Source organism: Pan troglodytes, chromosome 7, assembly GCF_028858775.2.
Source record: "Pan troglodytes isolate AG18354 chromosome 7, NHGRI_mPanTro3-v2.0_pri, whole genome shotgun sequence".
Classification (NCBI taxonomy): Eukaryota; Metazoa; Chordata; class Mammalia; order Primates; family Hominidae; genus Pan; species Pan troglodytes.
In genome coordinates, this window is record NC_072405.2 from 124,687,056 (window position 1) to 124,712,466 (window position 25,411).

Sequence of the window (25,411 nt, forward strand, 5' to 3'; positions counted from 1 at the left end):
ACAAGATATTTGACAATATTAGTTAAACAAAACATATGATGATGAAAGCTGTTATGTCATTTGATTACATATTGATAAAACAAGCCAAAATTATGGACATCTCTGAGATAATATGATAACAAGTGGCACAGGAAAATAATGAGAAAGAAAGATCATTAAATAAGGTGCTGGGACATTTAGCTATTTCGAAAAATAGGTACAGATCCTTATTTCCACCTGCTTCAAACTGAATTCCATATTAAACAAGGTAGAAACATACGTAGCAATCTATGGATCCTTTTAGGGATGTAAAGTTGTGTTTAAGCATTAAACGCAAGAAATAAACTCTGAAGTAAAATCATTCAGCCACAGTGTCAGATATAAAGGAAACTATGAGGAATATATAATAGGTATTAATAAGGGGTGTAGACATATAACATCACAGAATTGAAATGTGCAGTGTAACAGGCAATGAAAATTCAAAAGTCATGAAAGGTCTCATTGTTAAAGGATCCAATATAATTTTAAACACCAGAGATGTGGAAGTGATTGGCAAAAGTTTTATCAAAAGATGCCAAGAAAGAGTGCAATAAAAAGTGAAGGATGAAGAAAAAAAACAGATAATGAGGGATTTATCTTACATAATACAGATTCACAGCAGCATGAACGTCAGCTAAACAGGAAATCAGGAAAAATATTAAACAGTATGGCAAATTTTATCTTTTTTTTTCTTTTTGAGATGGAGTCTAGCTCTGTTGCCCAGGCTGGAGTTCAATAGCACTATCTCGGCTCAGAACAACCTCCACCACCTGGGTTCAAGCAATTCTCCTGCCTCAGCCTCCTGAGCAGCTGGGATTACAGGCATGTGCCATCACACCCAGCTAATTTTTCTATTTTTAGTAGAGATGGGGTTTCTCCATGTTGGTCAGGCTGGTCTCGAACTCCCGAACTCAGGTGAGCCACACGCCTCGGCCTCCCAAAGTGCTGGGATTACAAGCGTGAGCCACCATGCCCAGCCAAATTTCATCATTTTAATTCAAATTTATGTATTTACAAATATCGTTAACTTTTCTAGGCTTGTTTTTATTGTTCAGGGAAACATTTCACTTAGTCAATTTTTAGTCATTCATTTGAGATCACATATTTTTGAATGACAAATAAAACATTACCTCAAATCAATATATTCAAAGAATTATAGACATACTTGTTTAGTAAGAATCCTCCTGTTAAACAAAAGACATTGCACCAGCAGCAAATTCTACAATCAACTGCTATCACAATAAACATAGCTGTCATTGATATACATAAATATATAATAGGAATATTAAGTGAAATGGCTAAAATTCTTACATATTTTCAGAGTGGCCAGTAAATTCTGAATTTTTCATCCTCTGAAGGCAACGTCCAAAATTAACATTTTCTTAAATTCAAAAACTATTTGTTTTTTACATTAAAAACACTCATTTTTTCACTGGGTTGTAAGATGAATTTTAGTAATTCCTAGAAAAACACTTCCGTTATTTCTATGACAAGTATGATTTGAGCTCTCTTAGTAGATTACTATATATTGTAATTGACCAAAAAAATGCGTATTTTTTTTATAAGACCAACATGGTTGTTCTGAGGTGTTTGAAGTAAATTATAAAAGGAGTTTAAGTATAAAGAACTCAGAAGTAAAGTCGTACACCTACAGCCACTTGATCTTTGACAAAGTTGACAAAAATAAGCAATGGGAAAAGGTCAATAAATGGTGCTGGAATGGCTGGCTAGCAACACTCAGAAAAAAGTAACTGCACCCCGTACCTTTCACCACATACAAAAATTAACTCAAGATAGATTAAAAATTTACGTGTAAGATCTAAAACTATAAGAATTCTAAAAGAATAACTAGGAAATACCATTCTGGACATTGGACTCGGGAAATTGTGACTAAGTCCTGAAAAGCAATTGCAACAAAAATGAAAATTCACATGGGACCTAAGTAAACTGAAGAGCTTCTGCACAGCAAAAGAAACTATCAATAGAGTATATAGACAACCTACAGAATGGGAAGAAATATTCACAAACTATCCATCCAACACCAAGATCTAATATCCAGAATCTACAAGGAACTTAAATCAACAAGCAAAATAATAAGAACCACATTAAAAAGTGGGCAAAAGACAAAACAGACTTATCTCAAAAGAAGACAAACTCAAGGCCAACAACATGAAAAAAATTTTCTACATCACTAATCATCGGAAAGATGCAAGTCAAAACCATAATAAAATACCATCTCACAGCAGTCAAAATAGCTACTATTAAAAAGTCAAAAAACAACAGATGCTCACAAGGCTGTAGAGAAAAGGGAACACTTATATACCTTTGGTAGTAATGTAAATTAGCTCAACTAGTATGGAAAACAGTTTAGACATTTCTCAAATAACTTAAAACAGAGCTGCCATTTGACCCTGAAATCCTATTACTGGATAGGTAGTCAAAGTAAAATAAATCATTATACCAAAAAGAAACATCCAATTGTATGTTCACTTCAGTGATATTTACGATAACAAAGACATGGAATCAACCTTGGTGCCCATTAACAGTGGATTGAATAAAGAAAACATGGAATACTACACAGTCATAAAAAAAACAAAATCATGTCTTTTATGGCAATATGGATGCAGCTGGAGGCCATAATCCTAAGCAAATTAATGCAGGAACAGAAAGCCACATAGTGCACCTTCTCAATTTTAAGTTGGAGCTAAACATTGGGTACTCATGGATACAAAGATGGCAATAAGAGACACTGGGGATTACTAGAGGAGAGGGTTAGGGAGAGGAGAGAGTGCTAAAAACTATTGCGTATTATGCTCGATACCTGGGTGACGGAATCACTTGTATTCCAAGCGTCAGCATCATCCAATAGATCCAGGTAAAACACCTGCACATGTACCTCCTGAATTGAAAATAAAAGTTGAAAAAAATAAGAATAAAAATAAATTAAATATATAGCAGTGAAAATATAAAATGGTTGTCCATATTTTCATAGTTGTGGTATAAATTATGAAATTAGAATGTAACATTAACTTCCTAAGAGGAATGACATGTTTTGATAGGAGTATGCAGTGTGTAAAAATAGATTTCTAGATATAAATATTTGGCCTTCATTTTATTTTTGCATTAGTATTAACACTAAAATATGTCTAGCTAATGATGTTTTTATGATATCTCTGATACTAACACAACAGTTACTTCTAGTCATTTTAAAAAATGAAAATAAGTAAATAGTGATCAATCAGGTTAACATTGTCACACCCTATGACAAAATTTTATAAGTAAATATCAAAAGTGAACTTGTAAATTAAGAGGATCAAGAATAAAACATTATCTTCCAGGTAAAAAGGAGTATATAAATACTTTTTTAAGCCCTGTGATCATAAGTAATAAGTGAAGATTTATGTTTTCCATCACACTGGAGATTTTACCACATAAGCTGACACTTTCAGAAGAGCAGATTCTCAATATTCTTTCAGATGATTTCTTGAATAAAAGTTACTTAAATCAAGTAGATTAGGAAATTATGTTCACAGTGAGATGTAATTAAACTTTTAATTCTTTTTTTATTTTACAAATATGTTCCCAAATTTGTTGGAATAATTGATGTTTTGTAAAATAAAATCTAAGAAACAAAATCACATTCTTAGCGCCTACTCTTTTCTTCACTTAACATTGATCAATATCAGGCAAATATTTACACATAAATGACTGTAATAAAAATATTCCATTATTTCTACTGAAGGAATCTGTCCTTCATTGTAAATTTCTGTAAATTAATTAGATTTAATGTTACTCCTCATTTGTATCTTAGTAGTATTTATTTTTAATACAATTTTATTTCTTTGTTTTTATTTTCGTTATCAATATTATAATATGTGATGCTGAGTTTTTTTGTTTTGTTTTGTTTTGTTTTGTTTTGTTTTTTGGTTTGTTTGTTTGAAGAAAAATTTATATTGGAAGCTGCATTCCCTGTGCAGAATGATTAAACTCTGAGAAATCTAACTCAGAATATTCAGGAGACAAAAGTATTTTAAACACTACATTTATTTATTATTAATACTTTTTTCTTCTGTATATTAAGCCTTTATAGCTGACTCTTCTTTTCCAGCTGTTAACTTCAATATCCTCCTAAATTCATATTTCCTTATCATTCATAGTGATTTAAGTTAACTGTGAGTTAGGTCTTTTATATTCCTTTTTTTATCTTTAAAGAATTTCAAGATTTTTAATCAAATGACTATTCATGTAAGAGAGCATTTTAAGCTTCTCAGTTATATTAACAAGTCTTTGGAACATTATTATTGTCACCATATATTCTAGTAAGATTCAAAGCTTGAAAATACCATTGCTCTCTGCCAAACTAAATGTAAAAAACACATTGATTGCATATTTATGTTCTGCCAGAATGGCTTTGCAAAAGAACAACCTTGTTACAAAAAAAGAACACTTTTATAATATGGCTTTTTTATAATTTCAACTTTTATTTTACATTCATGAGGTATATGTGCAGATATGATACATGCATATATGGTATGAGGCTAAGGTTTTGGATATGTATGAACTCATCATCCAGGTAGTGAGCGTGGTATCCAATAGGTAATTTTTCAGCTTTTTCTTCCCCTCTAACAGTCCCAGTGTCTATTTTTCTGTCTTCATGTGCATGTTGTTCATGTGTACCCATGTTTAGCTCCCACTTACAAGTGGTAACATACAATATTTGGTTTTCCGTTCTTGTATTAATTTGCTTAGGATTGTGGCCTTCAGCTGCATCCATGTTTCTGCAAAGAACATTACTTTGTTCATTTTTTTATGGCTGGTCTCAAACTCCTGACCTCAGGTGATCCGTCCACCTCGGCCTGTTGATAGTTTCTTTCGTTGTACAGAAGCTCTTTAATTATGTCCCACTTGTCAATGTTTTTGTTGTTGTTGCAGTTGCTTTTGAGGACATAGTCATATATCCTTTCCTGAGGCCGATGTCCAGAATGGTATTTACTAGGTTTTATTCTAGAATTTTTACATTTTATATGCTTATGTTTTACATTTAAATCTTTAATCCATCTTGAGTTAATTTCTGTGTATGGTGAAACATAAGGGTCCAGTTTTATTTATCCTCATAGGGCTAGCCAGCTATTCCAGTGCCATTTATGAAATAGGGAGACATTTCCTCATTGCTTATTTTTTTTTTTTTACTTTGTTTAAAATCAGATGGTTGTTGTGTGGAGCTTAAGTCTGGGGTTCTCTGTTATGCTTCGCTGGTCTATATGTCTGTTTTTGTACCAGTTTCATGCTGTTTTTGTTATTGTAGCCTTACAGAATAGTTTAAAGTCAGGTAATGTAACACCTCTGACTTTATTCTTTTGGCTTAGAATTGCTTTGGTTATTCAGGCTCTTTTTGACTCTATATGAATTTTGTCATAGTTTTTTCCTAAATCTGTGAAAAATGACATTGGGCTGTGACAGGAATAGTGTTGAATTTGAAGATTGCTTTGGGCAGCATGGCCACTTTAATGATAGTGATTCTCCCAATCTATGAGCATGGAATATATTTTTATTTATTTGTGTGACCTATGATTTCTTTCAGCAGTGTTTTGTAGTTTTCCTTGTGGAGATTGTTTACTTCCTTCGTTACATGTAGTTCTAGATACTTTTGTGGCTCTTTTAAATAGGATTGGGCTCTTCATTTGGTTCTCAGCTTGATTGTTATTGATGTATAGAAATAATACTAATTTTTTATGCACTTGTTTTGTATCCTGAGACTTTACTGCAGTTGTTTATAAGTTTTAGTAGCCTTTTGGTGGAGTCTTCAGGGCTTTCTAGGTATCAAGTCATATCATCACCAAATAGAGCTAGTTTGTCATTTTTTTCTATTTGGATGCCTTTTATTTCTTTTGCTTACTGGATTAACCTGGCCAGGACTTCCAGTACTATTTTAAATAGTAATGGTGAGAGTAGGTAATCAAGTCTTGTTCCAGTTCTCAGGGGCATGTTTCCAGTTTTGCTTGTTCAGTATGATACTGGCTGTGGGTTTGTCATAGATTGCTTTTATTATGTTGAGGTATGTTCTTTCAATACCTAGTTTTTTGTGAGTTTTTAACATGAAGGGAAATTGTATTTTATTTAATGCTTTTTCTTTTCTTTTCTTTTCTTTTTTTTTTTTTTTTTTTGTTTTTAGAGTCCTGCTCTGTCGCCCAGGCTGGAGTGCAGCGCAGTGGCACAATCTCGGCTCACTGCAACCTCCACCTCCCAGGTTCAAGTGATTATCCTGCCTCAGCCTACTGAGTAATATTTAGTGCTTTTTCTGAATATATTGAAACCATCATGTGGTTTTTGTTCTTATTCTGCTTATGTGGTGAATCACAATTATTGATTTGCATATGTTGAACCACAATTACCTCCCAGGAATAAGGCTAATTGATCATGGTAAATTAACTATTTGATGCGCTACTGGATTGAGTTTGCTAGTTTTCTGTTGATGATTTTTGCATCTGTATTGATTAGAAATATTGGCCTGAAGATTTTTTATTGTTATGTTTTTGCAATATTTTGATATCTGCATAATGCTGGATTCACAGGATAAATTAGGCATGGGTCCATTCTCAATTATGCGGAATAGTTTCAGTAGAATTTGTACCAGTTCTTTGTATATATGATAGTTTGACTGTGAATCCATCTGGTCAAGGGCTTTTTTGTTGTTATTGTTGTTTGTTTGTTTTTTTGTTTTTGTTTTTGTTTTTGTTTTCTGTTTCAGTTTCAGAACTTGATATTGCTGTTTAGGTTTTTAATTTCTTCCTGATTCAATCTCGGAAAGTTGTGTGTTTCCAGGAATTTACCCATTTCCTCCAGATTTTCTAGTTTGTGTGCATAGGGGTCTTCATAATGATCCCTGAGGATCTTTTGATTTCCATCTCCTTTGTTGTTATTGATTTTTGTTTACATGGAACTTCTCTTTTTTTCCTTGCTAATCTAGCTAGAAGTCTATTGACCTTGTTTATCTTTTCAAAGAACTAAATTTTGGTTTTGTCAATCCTTAGTAGAGATTTTTGTGTCTCAATTTCATTCAATTCCGTTCTGATTTTAGTTATTTCTTTTCTTCTACTATTTTTGGGGTTAGTTATTTCTTGTTTTTTCTTGTTTTTCTAGTTTCTCTAGGAGTGATATTAAATTGTTAATTTGAGATCTTTATAACTTCTTGATGAAGGTGTTTCACAGCATAACTTTTGTTGCATTCCAGAGATTTTGTAATATTCTACTCATACAAAACTAAAATTACAACAACGATAAGTCCCAGCTTCTCTAAATGAGAAGGAACCCGTGCAAGAATTCTGGCACCATAAAAAATGTGAGTGTTGTGACATTACCAAAGTATCATAAAACTCTCCAGCAATGGACCCTAATCAAAATGGAAACTCAGAAATAATGGATACAGAACTCAAACTATGGGTTACAAGTTAGCTCAATGAGATCTAAGACAAGGTTGAAAATGAACACAAAGAAATTTCTAAAGGAATCCAGGGAATTAAGAAAGAGATAAACATCGTAAAAAGAAATCAATCAGAGATTCTGGAATTGGTAAACTCACTGAAGAAATTTTAAAATACAGTTTGCAGTTTTGTCAATAAAGCAGACAATGCAGAAAGTATTTCAAAGCCTGAATAACAGTTTCAAAGCTTGAAATCCAGTCAGATAAATTTAAAGAAAAAGTAATTTAAAAGTAAAAACAAAGTCTTTGAGACATAGGGGATTATGTAAAGCAAACAAACCTACACATTTGTGGCACATCTGAGAGAGAAGCAGAAAAAGTAAACAGCCTAGGAAATGTATTTGAGGAAATAATTTTTTAAAAATCCTAATCTTGCTAGAGATGTAGACATTTAGATACAAGAAATCCAGATGCAAGATGCTGTGCACATTCAAGATACTGTACAAAATGAGCATCAGCAAGCCGTATAGTAATCAGATTGTCCAAGGTTAATGCTAAAGAAAATATTTGAAGGCATCTAGAGAAAAAGATCAGGTCACATACAAAGAAAATCCCACCAGGTTAACAGTAGACGTTCAGCAGAAAGCTTACAAGCCAGAAGAGATTGGAGGCCTATTTTCATCATTTTTAAATAAAAGAAATTCCAGCTAAGAATTTTATATCCCACCAAACTAAGATTCATAAGTGGAGGAGAAATAAAATTTTGCAAATAAAAAATTGCTAAGACAATTCATTACCACTAGACCAGCCTCACAAGAGATCCTTAAGGGAGCTCTAATCATGGAAACAAAAGACTGATACATGCCAGAACAAAACCCACTTGAGTATACAGCCCACAGACTCTATAAAACAGCTACATGATAAAAACTACAGGCCAACCAACTAACAATTTAATGATACAATCAAAGCCTCATATAATAAATATTAAAACTGAATCTGAACAGTCTAAATTTTCTAGTTAAAAGGCACAGAACGGTGAGTTGGATAAAAATAAATAAATAAATAAACAAGACCCACCTATCCGCTATCTTCAAGTGATTTATCTCATGTGTATTGCTACCAGTAGGCTCAAAATAAAGTGTTGGAGAAATGCAAATGAAAAACATAAAAAGAGCAAGGGTCACTGTTCTCAAATTAGACAAACCAGACTTTAACTCTTTCCCACTTTCCCTGAGAACACTTGCTGGTGGCACTTGCTGCTGCAGTGTTTACCCCAAGATAACTTTGCCACGAAATACCTCACTTTTATTATTATTTTTGCGTTGCTATAGTATATTGACTTTGGAAACAAAAGACATCATTCTATTTACAGCATTCTGTTTCTAGTGGTGGTATTTGCATTTACAAAATATAGTAATTCTTGATGGCTGTAAATGTCAAACCCTAGAAAAGGTAGCATTCTTACATGTGATGTTAAAGTCATTTCTGAACAGTTGTTGACTGAAGATTCATTTGAGAAATCTGATTTTGTTTTTGAAATAGACAATTCTGATGATTCACATGATTCTGATATTAGTTCTGTTTAGAAATAACTTCAATAACAGTTTTATATTTTATTTTCACGTAGAAAATCATTTAGATTTGCCTCAGCCTCAAAGAGTAGGTTTATATAAAATTAAATGAGCTCTGGCAGTGAGTTACACTTATTTTTTCTAAACAGGAAAACGGTTAAACAAACCACAGTAAAAAAGGACAAAGCCATTATAAAGTGATAAAGGAATCAATTAAGCCAGAAGACTTAACTCTTCTAAATATATATGTGCCCAATATTGGAGCACCCAGATTCATAATACAAGTTCTTCTAGACCTGTGAAAAGACTAAGACAATTACACAATTAATAGTGGGGACTTCAACACTCCACTGACAGCATTAGACAGATTATTGAGGCAGAAAACTAACCCCCCAAAAATTCTGGGCTTAAATTTGACAACTGACCGATTGGACCTAAAAGATATCTACAGAACTACCCACCCACCAACCACAGAACATACATTTGTCTCATCAGCATGCAGAACATAGTCTAATATTGATCACATGCTCAGCCATAAATCGAGATTCAATAAATTTAAAAAAATCAGAATCAGACCAGCCATAATCCTGGACCACAATGGAATACAAAATAGAAATCAACACCAAAAAGATCTCTCAAAACCACACAATTATATAGAAATTCACCTCCTTGTTTCTGATTGACTTTTGGGTAAACAACAAAATTAAGCAGGAACCAAAAAAATTTGAAATTAATATGGCTTTTTTGAATTTCTGCCTATGACCCACAATTGAAAGGTTCTCTTTCAGAATGAAAACTGTTGTTAAAATGAAGGAGAGATGGTAACTCGATATATTGTTTAATTAGAAATGAATATTCTGATTAACTAATATGTAAGAATTCTAGAATAATCATTTTATTTAATAGTCCTTTCTCTATAAACTTAAGAAAATATTCACAGATAATGACAGGTGATCAGATTTCAGTGCATACTGGCACAATCAAGAAATTGTTTCTAAAACAAATTAAGCTGCCTTGGCCAACAACACATAAAATACATCCTTAGTAGTGATGTGGACTCTGGTGCCTTAATAAATTCACAAATTTATACTGATATCTGCTGACAGATATATCTAGGCTTTCACCTAGAAATGTCTACCTACAAATGGTAGAAAAGCACTCATAATACTGAACACTAATGGATTTTCTTTTATGATATAATAAAAAAATTTTAAGTGACATTGTCCTTTGAATCTTTATTGTATACTTCATATTTTCCAATCACTTCTTGTCAAGTAAAGAAAGCAAAATATAGAAATCAGATACAGATATTTACTTAAGAAATATAATATGGCAATTGGAACAGAGCTTGAGTGCATGAAACTCCTCCAAATAATAGCATATCAATCATGAGGTAGAAATGTGAGGATCAAAATTCAGAAATCCATGTGGAGGCTGAACAACCTAAAATCTTAATTTTAAGAAGAATTTTTGCCTTTACATATCAGCAGAGGTAATGGAGGTTGATTAACAGATAATCAATTTGGTAAAGTAAAGCCTACAGAGTGGGAGCTGAGGACCACAGAACGAACAAGGAGGGAAAAAAACTCAGTCATGGAGTCGTTGCCGTTCTCCCAGACAATACCCAGTGGCTGAAGGATTAAATCAATAGATCTTTTCCACTGATATAGCATGAATATTTATCCCTGCCCAAATCTCATGTTGAATTGTAATCCTCAAAGCTGGTGTTGTGGTCTTGTAGTAGGTGTTTGGATCATGAGGGTAGATCCTTCGTGGCTTGGTGCTGTCTTCCTGACACTGAGTGAGTTCTTGCAAGATTCAGTCATTTAAAAGTGGATGGCACCTCCCTCCTCCTCCTCCTCTTCCCCCTCCTCCTCTTCCTCTCTCTCTCTCTTTCTCTTTCTTTCTGCTGCTCTTGCCATGTAAAGTGCCTGCTACTGCTTCGCTTTTCACCATGGGCAAAAGCTCCCTGAAGCCTCCCCCAAAGCCAAGCAATGTCTATGCCATGCTTGTTCAGCCTGCAGAACCGGGAGCTAGTTAAACCTTTTTTGTTTATAAATTACCCAGTCTCAGGTATTTCTTTATAGCAATGCAAGATGGCCTAATACACTAGCATCTGGCAAAATAATGAGACTTCATCTCTACAAAGCAAAAGTGATAATAATTAAATGTTAGCTGAATGTGATGGCACATGTCTTTAATCCTAGCTACTCAGGAGGTTAAGGCGAGAGAATTGCTTGAGCCCAGGAGTTTGAGGTTACAGTGAGCTAGGATCATGCCTCTCCACTCCAATGTGGGTAAAAGAGTGATACTTTGTCTCAAAAAAAAAAAAAAAAGAGTTGCTATGTAACAGATATAAAGTTTCAGTTATGCAAGATTAATAAATTCTAGATATCTACTCTACACCATCCTGCCTACAGTAAAATAAAAATACTATATTGTACTGCATTGTACTCTTAAAATATTGTTAAAAGAGTGTATCTCATGTTATATTTTCTTACTATGCCAAAAACAAAAGTTTAATGAGAGTTAATCTACTGAAAACATTGAATAGCACCCATTGAATGAAAGAAACAAAACCTCCCATCTTTGCATGCAGTGCAAATAGCAGATGGCTATTCCAATAAAAATGATGCTTATCATAATGATTGTGATGATCATGATGAAGCTAATATTTATTGAATGCCTGCCACATGAATGGCTTTGAGTAATAGAAATAAATTATATATTTATGCATATATATTTAATTAATTTTATATGCTTACGTTTATATTCATTTATATGAATTTAATCTTTGCAAAAAGCTAATGGAATATGCCATTTACTCATTTTATAAATCAGCAGTTACAGAAATGTAAGTTTAATAGCTACAGATTACATGATGTCATGTATAGAAAAACTTAATACTACACTGAAAAACCCCACTTAGAACTGGTAAAAAAAGAAATTCAATAACGTTGCAGAATAGAAAATCAACATACAAAAACAAGTAGTATCTGTATACACCAATAACAAACTAGCTGAAAAGAAGTTAAGATTGAAATTTAATTTATAATAGCTACAAAAATAAAATACCTAGAAATCAATTTAACCAACAAGGTGAAAGATCTCTACAAGGGAAAATGGAAAAACACTGATGAAAGAAACTGAAAACGACACACAGAAACAAATAGACATTCCATGTTGATGAATTAGAAGAATTAACCTTATTTAAATGACCACGCTACCCAAAACAACTGCCAGATTTGATGCACTCTCAATCAAAATGCCAATGGAATTCTTATCAAAAATTTAAAAAGCTAAAATTTGTATAGAACCGCAAAACATCCCAAATATCCAAAAGAACAAAGCTGAGCAAAAAGAACAGAGTTGCAGGCATAATATACATTATATTCAAAATACTTCAAAATACATTATACATTAAAATACATTATATTTCAAAATACATTATAAAGCAATAGTAAACCAAACAGCATAGTACTGTTATAAAAACAGACACGGAGACTAATAGAATGGAGTAGAGAACTGTGAAGAAAGAAGGTCACATATTTACAGTTAGTTGATTTTCAATCAAGGCACCAAGAACATATACTGAGGAAAGGACAGTTTCTTCAACAAATGGTGCTGGAAAAACTGAATATCCATATTCAGAAGACTGAAACTAGAACTCTGTCTTTCACCACATACAAAAATCAACGCTAAATGGAGTAAAACTTAAATGCAAGACAAAAAAATGTAAGACAAAAAAATGTAAAACTAAACAACTGAAAGAAAACATATAGGACATTGGTTTGGGAAAATATTTTATGAGTAAGACTTCAAAACTACAGATAACAAAGGCAAAAATAGACAATATATTAAACTAAAAAGCTTCTGCAAAGCTAAGGTGGCAATCAAGAGAATGAAGAGAGGTAGCCTATAGAATAGGAGAAAATATCTGAAACTATTCATCCAACAAGGGATTAATATCTAGAATACACAATAATCTCAAATAATTCAACAACAAAAAACAAATATTCCAATTTAAAAATGGGCAAGAAATACAGATAGATATTTTTCAAAAGGAGACATGCAAATGGCCAAGCAGCATATTTGACAATGCTCAACATCACTAATCATCAGAGAAATGCAAATAAAACCAACATTGCAGTATCTTCTCATTCCAGTCAGAATGGCTATTCTCAAAAAGACAAAAAATAACAAATTTTGGTGAGGATACAGAGAAAAGAAAACTCTTTTACATAGTGAAAATGCAAATTAGCAGAGCAATTATAAAAATAGTATGGAGGTTTCTCAAAAAACTAAAAATAGAAGTGTTATATGATCCAGCAAGTTCTCTAGTGGGTATTTATTAAAAGAAAGCAAGCAGGGAAGGAAGGAAAAGGAAGGAAGGAAAACAGTATGTCAAAGAGATATCTTTACCTCCATGTTTATTGCGGGACTATATACAATAACCAAGATATTGAATCAACTTAATTGTCCAACAACAGATGAATGGATAAAGAAAATATGGCACATATACACACTAGAATATGATTGAGCCATTAAAAAAATCCTGTAACTCATGACAACTTGGATGAGCTTGGAGGACATTGTTAAGTGAAATAAGTCAGGCACAGAAGGATAACTATGGCATGTTCTCATTATATGTGGAAGCTAAAAAATATTGAATTTACAGAAATAAATAGTAAAATTGTAGTTATTAGAGGCTGGGAAGGGTAGGGGGCAGGCGGAGATAGGGAGAAGTTGGTTAACATAAAATTACATCTATACAGAAAGAATAAGTTCTAGTGTTCTACAGCATTATAGGATGACTATATGCATTTGTCTGTTCTCACGCTACCCAGGAAACCATTTTTTCCTTCTAGGCCTCTGGGCCTGTGATAGGAGGGGCTTCCATGTAGGTCTCTGACATGCCCTGGAAACATTATCTCCATTGCCTTGGTGATTAACATTTGGCTCCTTGTTACTTATGCAAATTTCTGCAGCTGGCTTAAATTTCTCCCCAGAAAATGGGGTAGAATTTCTTTTCTATGACATCAACAGGCTGCAAATTTTCCAAACTTTTATGCTCTCTGATCTCTTAAATGCTTTGCTGCTTAGAAATTTCTTCTGCCAGATACCCTAAATCACCTCTCTCCATTTCAAAGTTCAACAGGGCAGGGGCAAAATGCTACCAGCCTCTTTGCTAAAACATAGCAAGAGTCACATTTATTCCAGTTCCCACCAAGTTCCTCATCTTGATCTGAGGCCACCTCAGCCTGAACTTCATTATTTATAGCAATATCACCCTTTGGTCCAAACCATTCAAGTTTCTAGGAAGTTCCAAATTTTCCCACATCTTCCTGTCTTCTGAGCCCTCTAAGTCTCTGGGAAGTTCTAAACTTTCCCACATTTTTCTATCTTTTTCTGAACCCTCCAAACTGTTTCAACCTCTGCCAGTTACCCAGTTCCAAGTTGCTGCCACATTTTCTGGTATCTTTGCAGCAGCACCCTGCTCTACTGGCACCAATTTACTGTATTAGTCCATTCTCATGCTGCTAATAAAGACATACCCAAGAATGGGTAATTTATAAAGGAAAAAGGCTTAATGGACTCACAGTTCAGCATGGCTGGGGAGGCCTCAGGAAACTAACAATCATGGTGGACAGGGAAGCAAACACGTGCTTCTTCATGTAGTGGCAGCAAGGAGAAGTGCCAAGCAAAAGGAGGAAAAACCCCTTATAAAACCATCAGATCTAATGTGAACTCACTATCATGAGAACAGCATGAGGGTAACCACTCCCATTATTCAACTATCTCCCACTTGGTCCTTCCCTTGACATGTGGAGTTTATGGGAACTACAATTCAAGATGAGATTTGGGTGGGGACACAGCCAAACCATGTCACTATAGTTAAGAATAATTTATTGTATTTTTTTTAATAGCTAGAAAAGATGATTTGGAATGTTTCCAACACAAAGGAATGATAAATATTTCAAGCGATGGATATACTAATTACCCTTAGTTGATCATTATATATTTTACAATGTGTTGACATATTACTGTCTACCCTATAAATACATAAAATTATTACATATAAATAAAATTTATAAAAATAAACAAACAAGAAACAGTTACACACTTTTGAGCCCATATTTGAACTCAGTCTGAACTAGAATTTTTAGTCATAACAACTAGGCTGTAAGTAAGTAAACCAATGATATCGGTGTGCTAGTTTGGGTGTGGAAAAGATGTACAACTCTATCCATTATTCTGTCTCCACCAATCTAATTTGCTGAATTACCAACCTTTTCCAAAAGTAAAATAAACAAACAAAAATACTAAAATAAACTCCAGTAAATAATAAAACCTTGCAAAATAAAAAAAATCAAAATGTCAAATCAGCCCCAATAGAAAAATGAAAATATGGAACAAAAATATTTTTAGCTCTAGTAGATAATTTAAATCAGGTTAGACTTAAGACTTGTACTCTTCTTCTACAGTTGCAATAACCTTAATTTCTGAGTTGAATTTCTGAACTAATATATTAGAAAAATAATCTTTATGTAGTCAAGATCTTAATTGTCCATATTTGGGATACATCAAACCCCAAGGTTTAATATGGAACACAAATAAGTAGATTTCATTTTTGAGAAGTTACTCTAATCAAATATATCAATTAGAAAGTTAACATGAAAGCCTGAAATGCAGAGGAAATGTCTTGGATTTGGGGATTTTCTGAATGTATATGTATTTAAGCCATGTAAATGGGAAGGATCACTTGGGGAGGGAAGATATACAAAGAGAGAAGATGGTTAGGAGGCCAGGTAGAGCATATGCTAGTAGCACAATAGAGAAAGGGCCTGAGAAGTCATCAGAACACAGGAATACACAGTGCACCAGAAGAAAGACAGGTACGATGTCTTTAAAAGGAAGAAGAGGACAACCATGTCAATTGAGGCTGAAAGGCTGAAGAAGAAAATAAATAGAAGTTTTCATTGCATGTGATGAAATAAAAATCATTTGTACATGGGTAAGTGTAGTTTCTGTTATATGTCAGAAGTGGAAGCAACCATCCAGTGGTAATTATTCTGACTTTTAACATGATGTATACATTTATATCTAAGCACTCATCAATTCCTACTGTATGCATCTCTTAAATATTTAATAAGTCAATAATTTCCATCTCTGCTACCAGTGCCTTCATTCAGATCCACATCCAACAACATGATGATACTCTAGCACTTTCTTAATTTTTAAACCATGTTCCAGTCTTGCCTTCCTTTAACATAATCTCTGGATAATTATCAGTGATCTTTCTTACACTAATACACTGATATAATCTGTTATGCAAGCATAATCAATGCCTGTAGAACAAAAGTCATGCTCCCTAATGGCACATTATTGCCGCTATCTTCTGGCCTCTCAACCTCTCTATCATCATAACTGTGCATGTTTGTTCGGCCTTACAATTTTCAGGTCAAACAACCATTGTATTTTTTTGCACACCAGGCTGTTTCTCCCTGATATGTCTTTGCTCATGGGGGCCATTTACATAGACTATCTTCACCCCTTTCTTTACTCACTATTTACCTTTTACACTTGAACTGATACTTAAAGAATTAGTTGTGTTCCTTGTAAAAGCCAATCTTTCCTCAAATCTTCATCTACAAAACTGTTCTTTAATGGTATTTTCTGTAAATCTGTCATTGAAAATAAGTGAGAGAATTTGATTGTTTTTAGTTCCTTTATCTCATTCCTTGAGTGCATAGCTATTGATTTGTTTGTCTTCCATCACTAGTATAGTGCCAAAACGTATCAGGAGCTCAACAAATATTGAGTGATAAATGAGTAAATAATAATTGCCCCATTTGGGGATGGTATATAACAAAAGCCTAGAGACGTTATTTAGGATGGAATTTAAAATGGTGAGGCATGAGGAATAAAGAGAACAAAAGCAATGCAAAAGAAATTTCATACATCCCCAATATATTTATGAGTTGCTGTAATAATGTTAACACGATTTTACATTGATGGTTATTCTTCCTACTTCCTTTTAAGCAGTTTATGAACATAATCAAATGTTTTTGATTTACAAACCGAATCAAATGTCCATTGCCTTAAATAACTAGAAAAAAGAGAATCAATACACTTGAATTTCTATCATTTCAGATAGATATGAAAAACTATGCACTTTAATGCCTTTCATATATAAAATAATATGACCCAATTTATTTGTATTCTACTCAGTAAATTCAATTATACATAATAAAGGGAATGTAAATAGCTTTTCAAATGGTTTATTTTAGATCTGAGTTATAATTGAATAAATAAAAATTGTATTTTTCTTGTCTACCTTATGATTTTCTATCTTGAAATCGTTTCTTATACACATCCTTTCAATTAAAGTTAATTACTTATTTTATTATAGTGAACATTTGATTCAGTTTCTATTTCACTAAGACAATTTCAATAAAAGTAAAAAACATAGATTGTCTTGCCAAGCATGAATCCAGCCTATTATACAGAACATTTCTATGAAGCCAATATTCAAAAGGAAGTAAAAATTATATAGTTTATTCATGATACTGTATGTGTTTTCATTACAGTGCAAGCGAATTTCTCTCTCAAGTATTTGGAGGTTAATGGTCCTGAAAGTACGTATGAGAAGAAGCATTCTGACAGTTTCAGAAGCCAGGAGACTATTTAGAACAGGATAAATAAAGTACTAAAAATAATTGCTGCTGTTCAATATCTGTGGCTTTCAATATGCAATCAATTTTATTATCAAAATTATAATATGTCCAACTGGCCATTGCTTCCTTCATTTTACTGCCTATAAGAATTTTACACATCTTCTTTCTAAATTAGAAAATAATAATAATTAATAAAAGTTGTTCCTTATTAAGGCAAGAGTCCTTTTCCAGCCATATTTTAACTGGTAAATATGTAATGCTTATATATCATTCTTCTAAGTGCATAGATATTATTTAGCTTTAATATAAATCATGTTTCATTCACATTCAAGAGACTTATTTAGACACACCAGCTTTCCCCTTAAATACAGCATAGCTTTAGAATTAATAGTCTAGATATTTTTCATGTAAGAAATACCTATTTAGACAAAGACAAGGTAAAGTTCAAGATTATACAGAAAGAATATGAAGTCCAATTGCATCCCTTACTTACTGAATATTTTAGCTTCCTTAACTGGGAGTAGTCACATAAAATACTTTGTGTAGATATATATTTTTGTAATTTATTTTGTGGAAATAAAGTAAAAGTAAAATTGCTGAGTCAAATAACAAGCAGGTGTGTTATTTCCTGAAAAACTAGTAAATGGTTTTCAAATTGGTTGTACCATGTTACATTTGCACGATCAATATGTAAACATTCTAGTTGCTTCACATCTTTAGCATTTAATATTGTCCTTTTTTTAGTTAATACAGTTATTGGATCTATAGTGGCATTTCTTTGTTATTTTCATTTGCATTATTTACTGACATATGAGGCTGAGCATCTTTCGTTTGGATATTGGCCTTTGAACCAACTTTTTTAGAGACATGTGTGCCCAAATTATTGTCCATTTTTATTAATTGCCTGGTGTTTATTGAGTTCTGAGAGTTCTTTTTAAACTCTGGATGTAAGACTTCAATCATGCACTATGTTTTAAAATATTTTTTCCAGTCTGTTGATGACTTTTTTCATTTATTTAAGAAGGTACATTAAAGAGGTAAAGAGCAAAAGTTTGAATTTGACAAAATTAACATATCAATGTTTAATTTGGGAGAGTTGTATTTTTTATATCCTACTACTTACAGAAGAAATCTTTCCTAAGCCAAGGTCATACATATTTATCCTATGTTTAATTCTAGAAATTTTACAGTTTTTCTTACTTTTTTTTGTCTTTTACAGACAGGCTTTCACTCTGTTGTCCACTCAGGAGTGCAGTAGCATAATCGTTGATCACTGCAGTCTCCAAATCCTGGACTCAGCTCAAGTGATCCTTTCACCTCAGTCCCCTGAGTAACTAGGACTGCATGCATGTGCGACTGCACCCAGCTAATTTTTTGTACAGTTTCACTATGTTGCCCAGGCTTGTCTCAAATTACTGGCCTCAAATAATCCTTCCATCTTGGCCCTCCAAAGTACTTGTATTACAAGCATCAGCTTCTAGTTTTAAGCTTTGCATTTAAGTCTATGATTCATATTGAGTTAATTTTTACAGATGTTTTGACCTATGGATCAAAGTTCATTGACTGCAGAAGGATATCCTTTTTCCCCAGCTTAATCTGTGGAAAAGACTCCATTCATAGACACAGATAAATGTAAAGAAAAACAACCCAACAACCCAAACCTTACTTCCAAATAGCAAAAGGATTTTCTTGAACCCTCTGGGTAACTGAGGTCACAAGGCAATCAACTGGACACAGATCTAAGGGGAGAGAGCTCCTAGAAGGAGAGAGGAGATACAAGCACAGGCTTACTTGGGAAAGATGCAGGGAGAGACCAGAAAGAAGAGTCCTGCAGATTTGTGAAGGTCAAAACTTGAAGATGATAAACACAGCAAGTTCTCACTCTCACTCTCTTGCAGGCATTTTCTGGATTATCACCACTGGTCCTTCAAGAAAAGTTGGGAAAAGTACTTCCTACTCATGGAGCAGATCCAGTGAAAGGAAATAGCAGCAGCTGCAGTAGAAGCAGAATATTACACCTAATCCCTTCCATTAAGTAGGAGAGAAAATTAGTTGCAGCTAGGGGAAGGGGAAAAAAAGAAACACACACACACACACACACACACACACACACACAGCTGTCCTTCTAAGAGAGAGTCAGGGAAATAGCCTGATCTCAGAAACATGCCAGGGAAGCGGTAGGAGCAATGTGAAGGCCACATTCAGGAGTTTTAGGGACACGGTGATGGCCTGTGACTGAGCCTACCTATTCTGATAGGTAATGCCACCATTCCCCAACCCCAGTTCCTGCCATAGATACAAGGCTGGAAATTATCAAATAATATACAACTCGGCACAGGCAGACCCTTTCTGAAGTGAAGACTAAACAGAACACTTAAAATGAAGGATGGAAAAGAACTCACTGGTGAACCATCTCTGCCGTTAACATAAATTATTGCTAGAGGTAACCGAAGCCTATGTTTCACTGACAGTAATAGAGCAACAACAAGTGTTACATCCAGCCCACCATCTAATTAGGTTAACTCAAAGCCACACGACAAAGACTTAGCAAAAGGAAAGATGTGCCCAATCAAGGCATTAAGAGTATTTACACAGGCCAGGCACAGTGGCTCACACCTGTAATCCCAGTACTTTGGAAAGCCTAGGTGGGCAGATCACTTCAGCTCAGGAGTTTGAGACAGACTAACCTGGACAACATGGGAAAACCCGTCTTTACAAAAAATAGAAAATATTAGCCAGGCTTGGTGGTGGCATGCTGGTATTCCCAGCTACTCTGGGGGCTGAGGTTGCAGGATCGCCTGAGCCTGGGAGGTGAAGGTTGCAGGGAGCCGAGATCGAGCCACTGAGCTCCAGCCTGGTTTGACAGAGTGAGACTCTGTTACACACACACACACACACACACACACACACACACACACACACAAAGTATTTATATCACTTTCTAACAGCCTACGTAAGATGTTTGGTTTTCAACAACAACAACAAAATGATGAGGCATACATACATGTAAAAAAAAAAAAAAGCAACAGAACCCTAAGAAATAAAGCAATCATCAGAACAGTATTCAGATAGGACATAAATAATGGAACAATGGAACAATTCAAGGCTGCAGTGAGCTGAGATCGTGCCACTGCACTCCAGCCTAGGCAACAGCACCAGAAAACCCTGTTTCAAAACAAAACAAAACAAACAAGCAAACAAAAACAGTTTGACCAGAATCTTAAAATAATTATGATTAAAATACTAAAGGAGTTAGTGAAAAATATAGACAACATTCAGTCGAGGTAGAACTTGAATGATTCAGCAAAGTAATTTAATCAAGGAAATGAAAATCATTTTAAAAAAGCATCTAAAGAAAGTTCTAGGAAAGGAAAACACAGTATCGGTGTCCTACAAAAATGACTTTAAATAAAGAATTTCACAAATAGCAATATTGGTAGTTATTTATCCTCTTATTTACTCCACAAGAAATTGTAAGGGGAGGTATTAAGGCGAAAAGAATATACTAGTTAAAAAGCTGATGTACCCAAATAAATGAAAAGCACAGGAAATAAAATATGTACAGGTAAATTAGGATTCATAACTTTTCTTATTTTTAATTAGACCAAAAAATATTTGACTGTATGAAGCGAAAGTGGTAACACTATATTATGCTATTGTAGCATTTGTAAAAGTATTCTATGGCACTAATAGCACAAAGAATGGGAATTAAAAATACAGTGTTGTAACTGTAAATACATTACACATGAAATGGTATACTATTATTTGAAGGTGGAATTGAATTATTTATGGATGTATATTTTAAATCCTTAAGCCCTAAAATATTTTAGGAAACGGTAATCTAAGTAATAAGTCAATAGTTAAGATAAAATTGAATCTTAAAAAAATGCTGAATTAACCTAAGACAGTTTTTTAAAAGGAAAAATAAAAGAGAATAAAGAAAACAAACAAACAAAAAACTACTAGAAAGAAGGAAGGTTTTCATCCAGTTATAACAATAATCATATTAATTCTAAGTAGTTTAAAAACACCAGAGTTTATCATATTGGGTCATTGATTGAGACCTTTTATAATATGTGTTTAGTTACATAAATTGCCCCGTGCCTACTGTTTTGTCAGCATCCAACAAATTTGATATACCTTGATTTCCATTTTATTTCAGTTCAACATACTCTGTTGATTTTTACCAACCCAAGCAACAGTTAGATTATTTTTATTTCTAAATATTTCAGGATTTTATAAACTTTCTAAATATCTTTCTATGCATTTGTAATTTGATTCCCTTGTGCACAGAAAACATAGTTTGCATTGTTTTTATCCTTTTGAATGCGTTGAAACATTTTATTTTCCAAAACACACTCAATCTAGGTGAATGTTTAGGGTGCACTTTAAAACAATGTGTATCTGGTTGTTGTTTGAGTGTTTCTAAAATGTCTTACCAGGTAAAATATGTTTATAAAGTTGTTCAAGTTTTCTATACATAAGCTTGGGTTTAGGTAATGTGTCATCTTTCACTGTGTGTGTGTGTCTGTGTCTGTGTGTGTGTGTGTCTGTGAAGTTAACACTTTGGTTATATCTGAGGAGGAAAATAAGAATGGTGATAAAGATGAACATGGGAGGTTGCTTGGTTTTGTATCTATTTTGTGACATGAGTGAGTGAATGTAGAGGTGTTCCTTTTGTAGCAATGCACTGAGTTCCTCATGTATTTTAATATGATTTTCTGCATACATTTAACATGCAAATCAAAGCATTTCAAAATAATAAAAGACATTTTACACATATACAGATATATTTTACAAATAAACAGCTATGTAAGAATGTTCCTTTTTATTTCTTACATGGAAACATACCCGGGGGGAGGAGCCAAGATGGCCGAATAGGAACAGCTCCGGTCTACAGCTCCCAGCGTGAGCAATGCAGAAGACGGGTGATTTCTGCATTTCCATCTGAGGTACCGGGTTCATCTCACTAGGGAGTGCCAGACAGTCGGCGCAGGTCAGTGGGTGCGTGCACCGTGCGCGAGCCAAAGCAGGGAGAGGCATTGCTTCACTTGGGAAGCGCAAGGGGTCAGGGAGTTCCCTTTCTGAGTCAAAGAAAGGGGTGACGGACGGCACCTGGAAAATCGGGTCACTCCCACCAGAATACTGCACTTTTCCAACGGGCTTAAAAAACTGCGCACCACGAGATTATATCCCGCACCTGGCTGGGAGGGTCCTATGCCCACGGAGTCTCGCTGATTGCTAGCACAGCAGTCTGAGATCAAACAGCAAGGCGGCAGCGAGGCTGCGGGAGGGGCGCCCGCCACTGCCCAGGCTTGATTAGGTAAACAAAGCAGCCGGGAAGCTCGAACTGGGTGGAGCCCACCACAGCTCAAGGAGGCCTGCCTGCCTCTGTAGGCTCCACCTCTGGGGGCAGGGCACAGACAAACAAAAAGACAGCAGTAACCTCTGCAGACTTAAATGTCCCTGTCTGACAGCTTTGAAGACAGCAGTGGTTCTCCCAGCACGCAGCTGGAGATCTGAGAACGGGCAGAATGCCTCCTCAAGTGGGTCCCTGACCCCTGACCCCTGAGCAGCCTAACTGGGAGGCACCCCCCAGCAGGGGCACACTGACACCTCACACGGCAGGGTATTCCAACAGACCTGCAGCTGAGGGTCCTGTCTGTTAGAAGGAAAACTAACAAACAGAAAGGACATCCACACCAAAAACCCATCTGTACATCACCATCATCAAAGACCAAAAGTAGATAAAACCACAAAGATGGGGAAAAAACAGAACAGAAAAACGGGAAACTCTAAAAAGCAGAGCGCCTCTCCTCCTCCAAAGGAACGCAGTTCCTCACCAGCAACGGAACAAAGCTGGATGGAGAATGACTTTGACAAGCGGAGAGAAGAAGGCTTCAGACGATCAAATTACTCTGAGCTACGGGAGGACATTCAAACCAAAGGCAAAGAAGTTGAAAACTTTGAAAAAAATTTAGAAGAATGTATAACTAGAATAACCAATACAGAGAAGTGCTTAAAGGAGCTGATGGAGCTGAAAACCAAGGCTCGAGAACTACGTGAAGAATGCAGAAGCCTCAGGAGCCGATGCGATCAACTGGAAGAAAGGGTATCAGCCATGAAAGATGAAATGAATGAAATGAAGCGAGAAGGGAAGTTTAGAGAAAAAAGAATAAAAAGAAATGAGCCAAGCCTCCAAGAAATATGGGACTATGTCAAAAGACCAAATCTACGTCTGATTGGTGTACCTGAAAGTGATGGGGAGAATGGAACCAAGTTGGAAAACACTCTGCAGGATATTATCCAGGAGAACTTCCCCAATCTAGCAAGGCAGGCCAACGTTCAGATTCAGGAAATACAGAGAACGCCACAAACATATTCCTCGAGAAGAGAAACTCCAAGACACGTAATTGTCAGATTCACCAAAGTTGAAATGCAGGAAAAAATGTTAAGGGCAGCCAGAGAGAAAGGTCGGGTTACCCTCAAAGGGAAGCCCATCAGACTAACAGCGGATCTCTCGGCAGAAACCCTACAAGCCAGAAGAGAGTGGGGGCCAATATTCAACATTCTTAAAGAAAAGAATTTTCAACCCAGAATTTCATATCCAGCCAAACTAAGCTTCATAAGCGAAGGAGAAATAAAATCCTTTACAGACAAGCAAATGCTGAGAGATTTTGTCACAACCAGGCCTGCCTTACAAGAGCTCCTGAAGGAAGCACTAAACATGGAAAGGAACAACCAGTACCAGCCGCTGCAAAATCATGCCAAAATGTAAAGACCATCAAGACTAGGAAGAAACTGCATCAACTAACGAGCAAAATCACCAGCTAACATCATAATGACAGGATCAAATTCACACATAACAATATTAACTTTAAATGTAAATGGACTAAATGCTCCAATTAAAAGACACAGACTGGCAAATTGGATAAAGAGTCAAGACCCATCAGTGTGCTGTATTCAGGAAACCCATCTCATGTGCAGAGACACACATAGGCTCAAAATAAAAGGATGGAGGAAGATCTACCAAGCCAATGGAAAACAAAAAAAGGCAGGGGTTGCAATCCTAGTCTCTGATAAAACAGACTTTAAACCAACAAAAATCAAAAGAGACAAAGAAGGCCGTTACATAATGGTAAAGGGATCAATTCAACAAGAAAAGCTAACTACCCTAAATATATATGCACCCAATACAGCAGCACCAAGATTCATAAAGCAAGTCCTGAGTGACCTACAAAGAGACTTAGACTCCCACACATTAATAATGGGAGACTTTAACACCCCACTGTCAACATTAGACAGACAAACGAGACAGAAAGTCAACAAGGATATCCAGGAATTGAACTCAGCTCTGCACCAAGCAGACCTAATAGACATCTACAGAACTCTCCACCCCAAATCAACAGAATATACATTTTTTTCAGCACCACACCACAACTATTGCAAAATTGACCACATACTGGGAAGTAAAGCTCTCCTCAGCAAATGTAAAAGAACAGAAATTATGACAAACTATCTCTCAGACCACAGTGCAATCAAACTAGAACTCAGGATTAAGAATCTCACTCAAAACCACTCAACTACATGGAAACTGAACAACCTGCTCCTGAATGACTACTGGGTACATAACGAAATGAAGGCAGAAATAAAGATGTTCTTTGAAACCAACGAGAACAAAGACACAACATACCAGAATCTCTGGGATGCATTCAAAGCAGTGT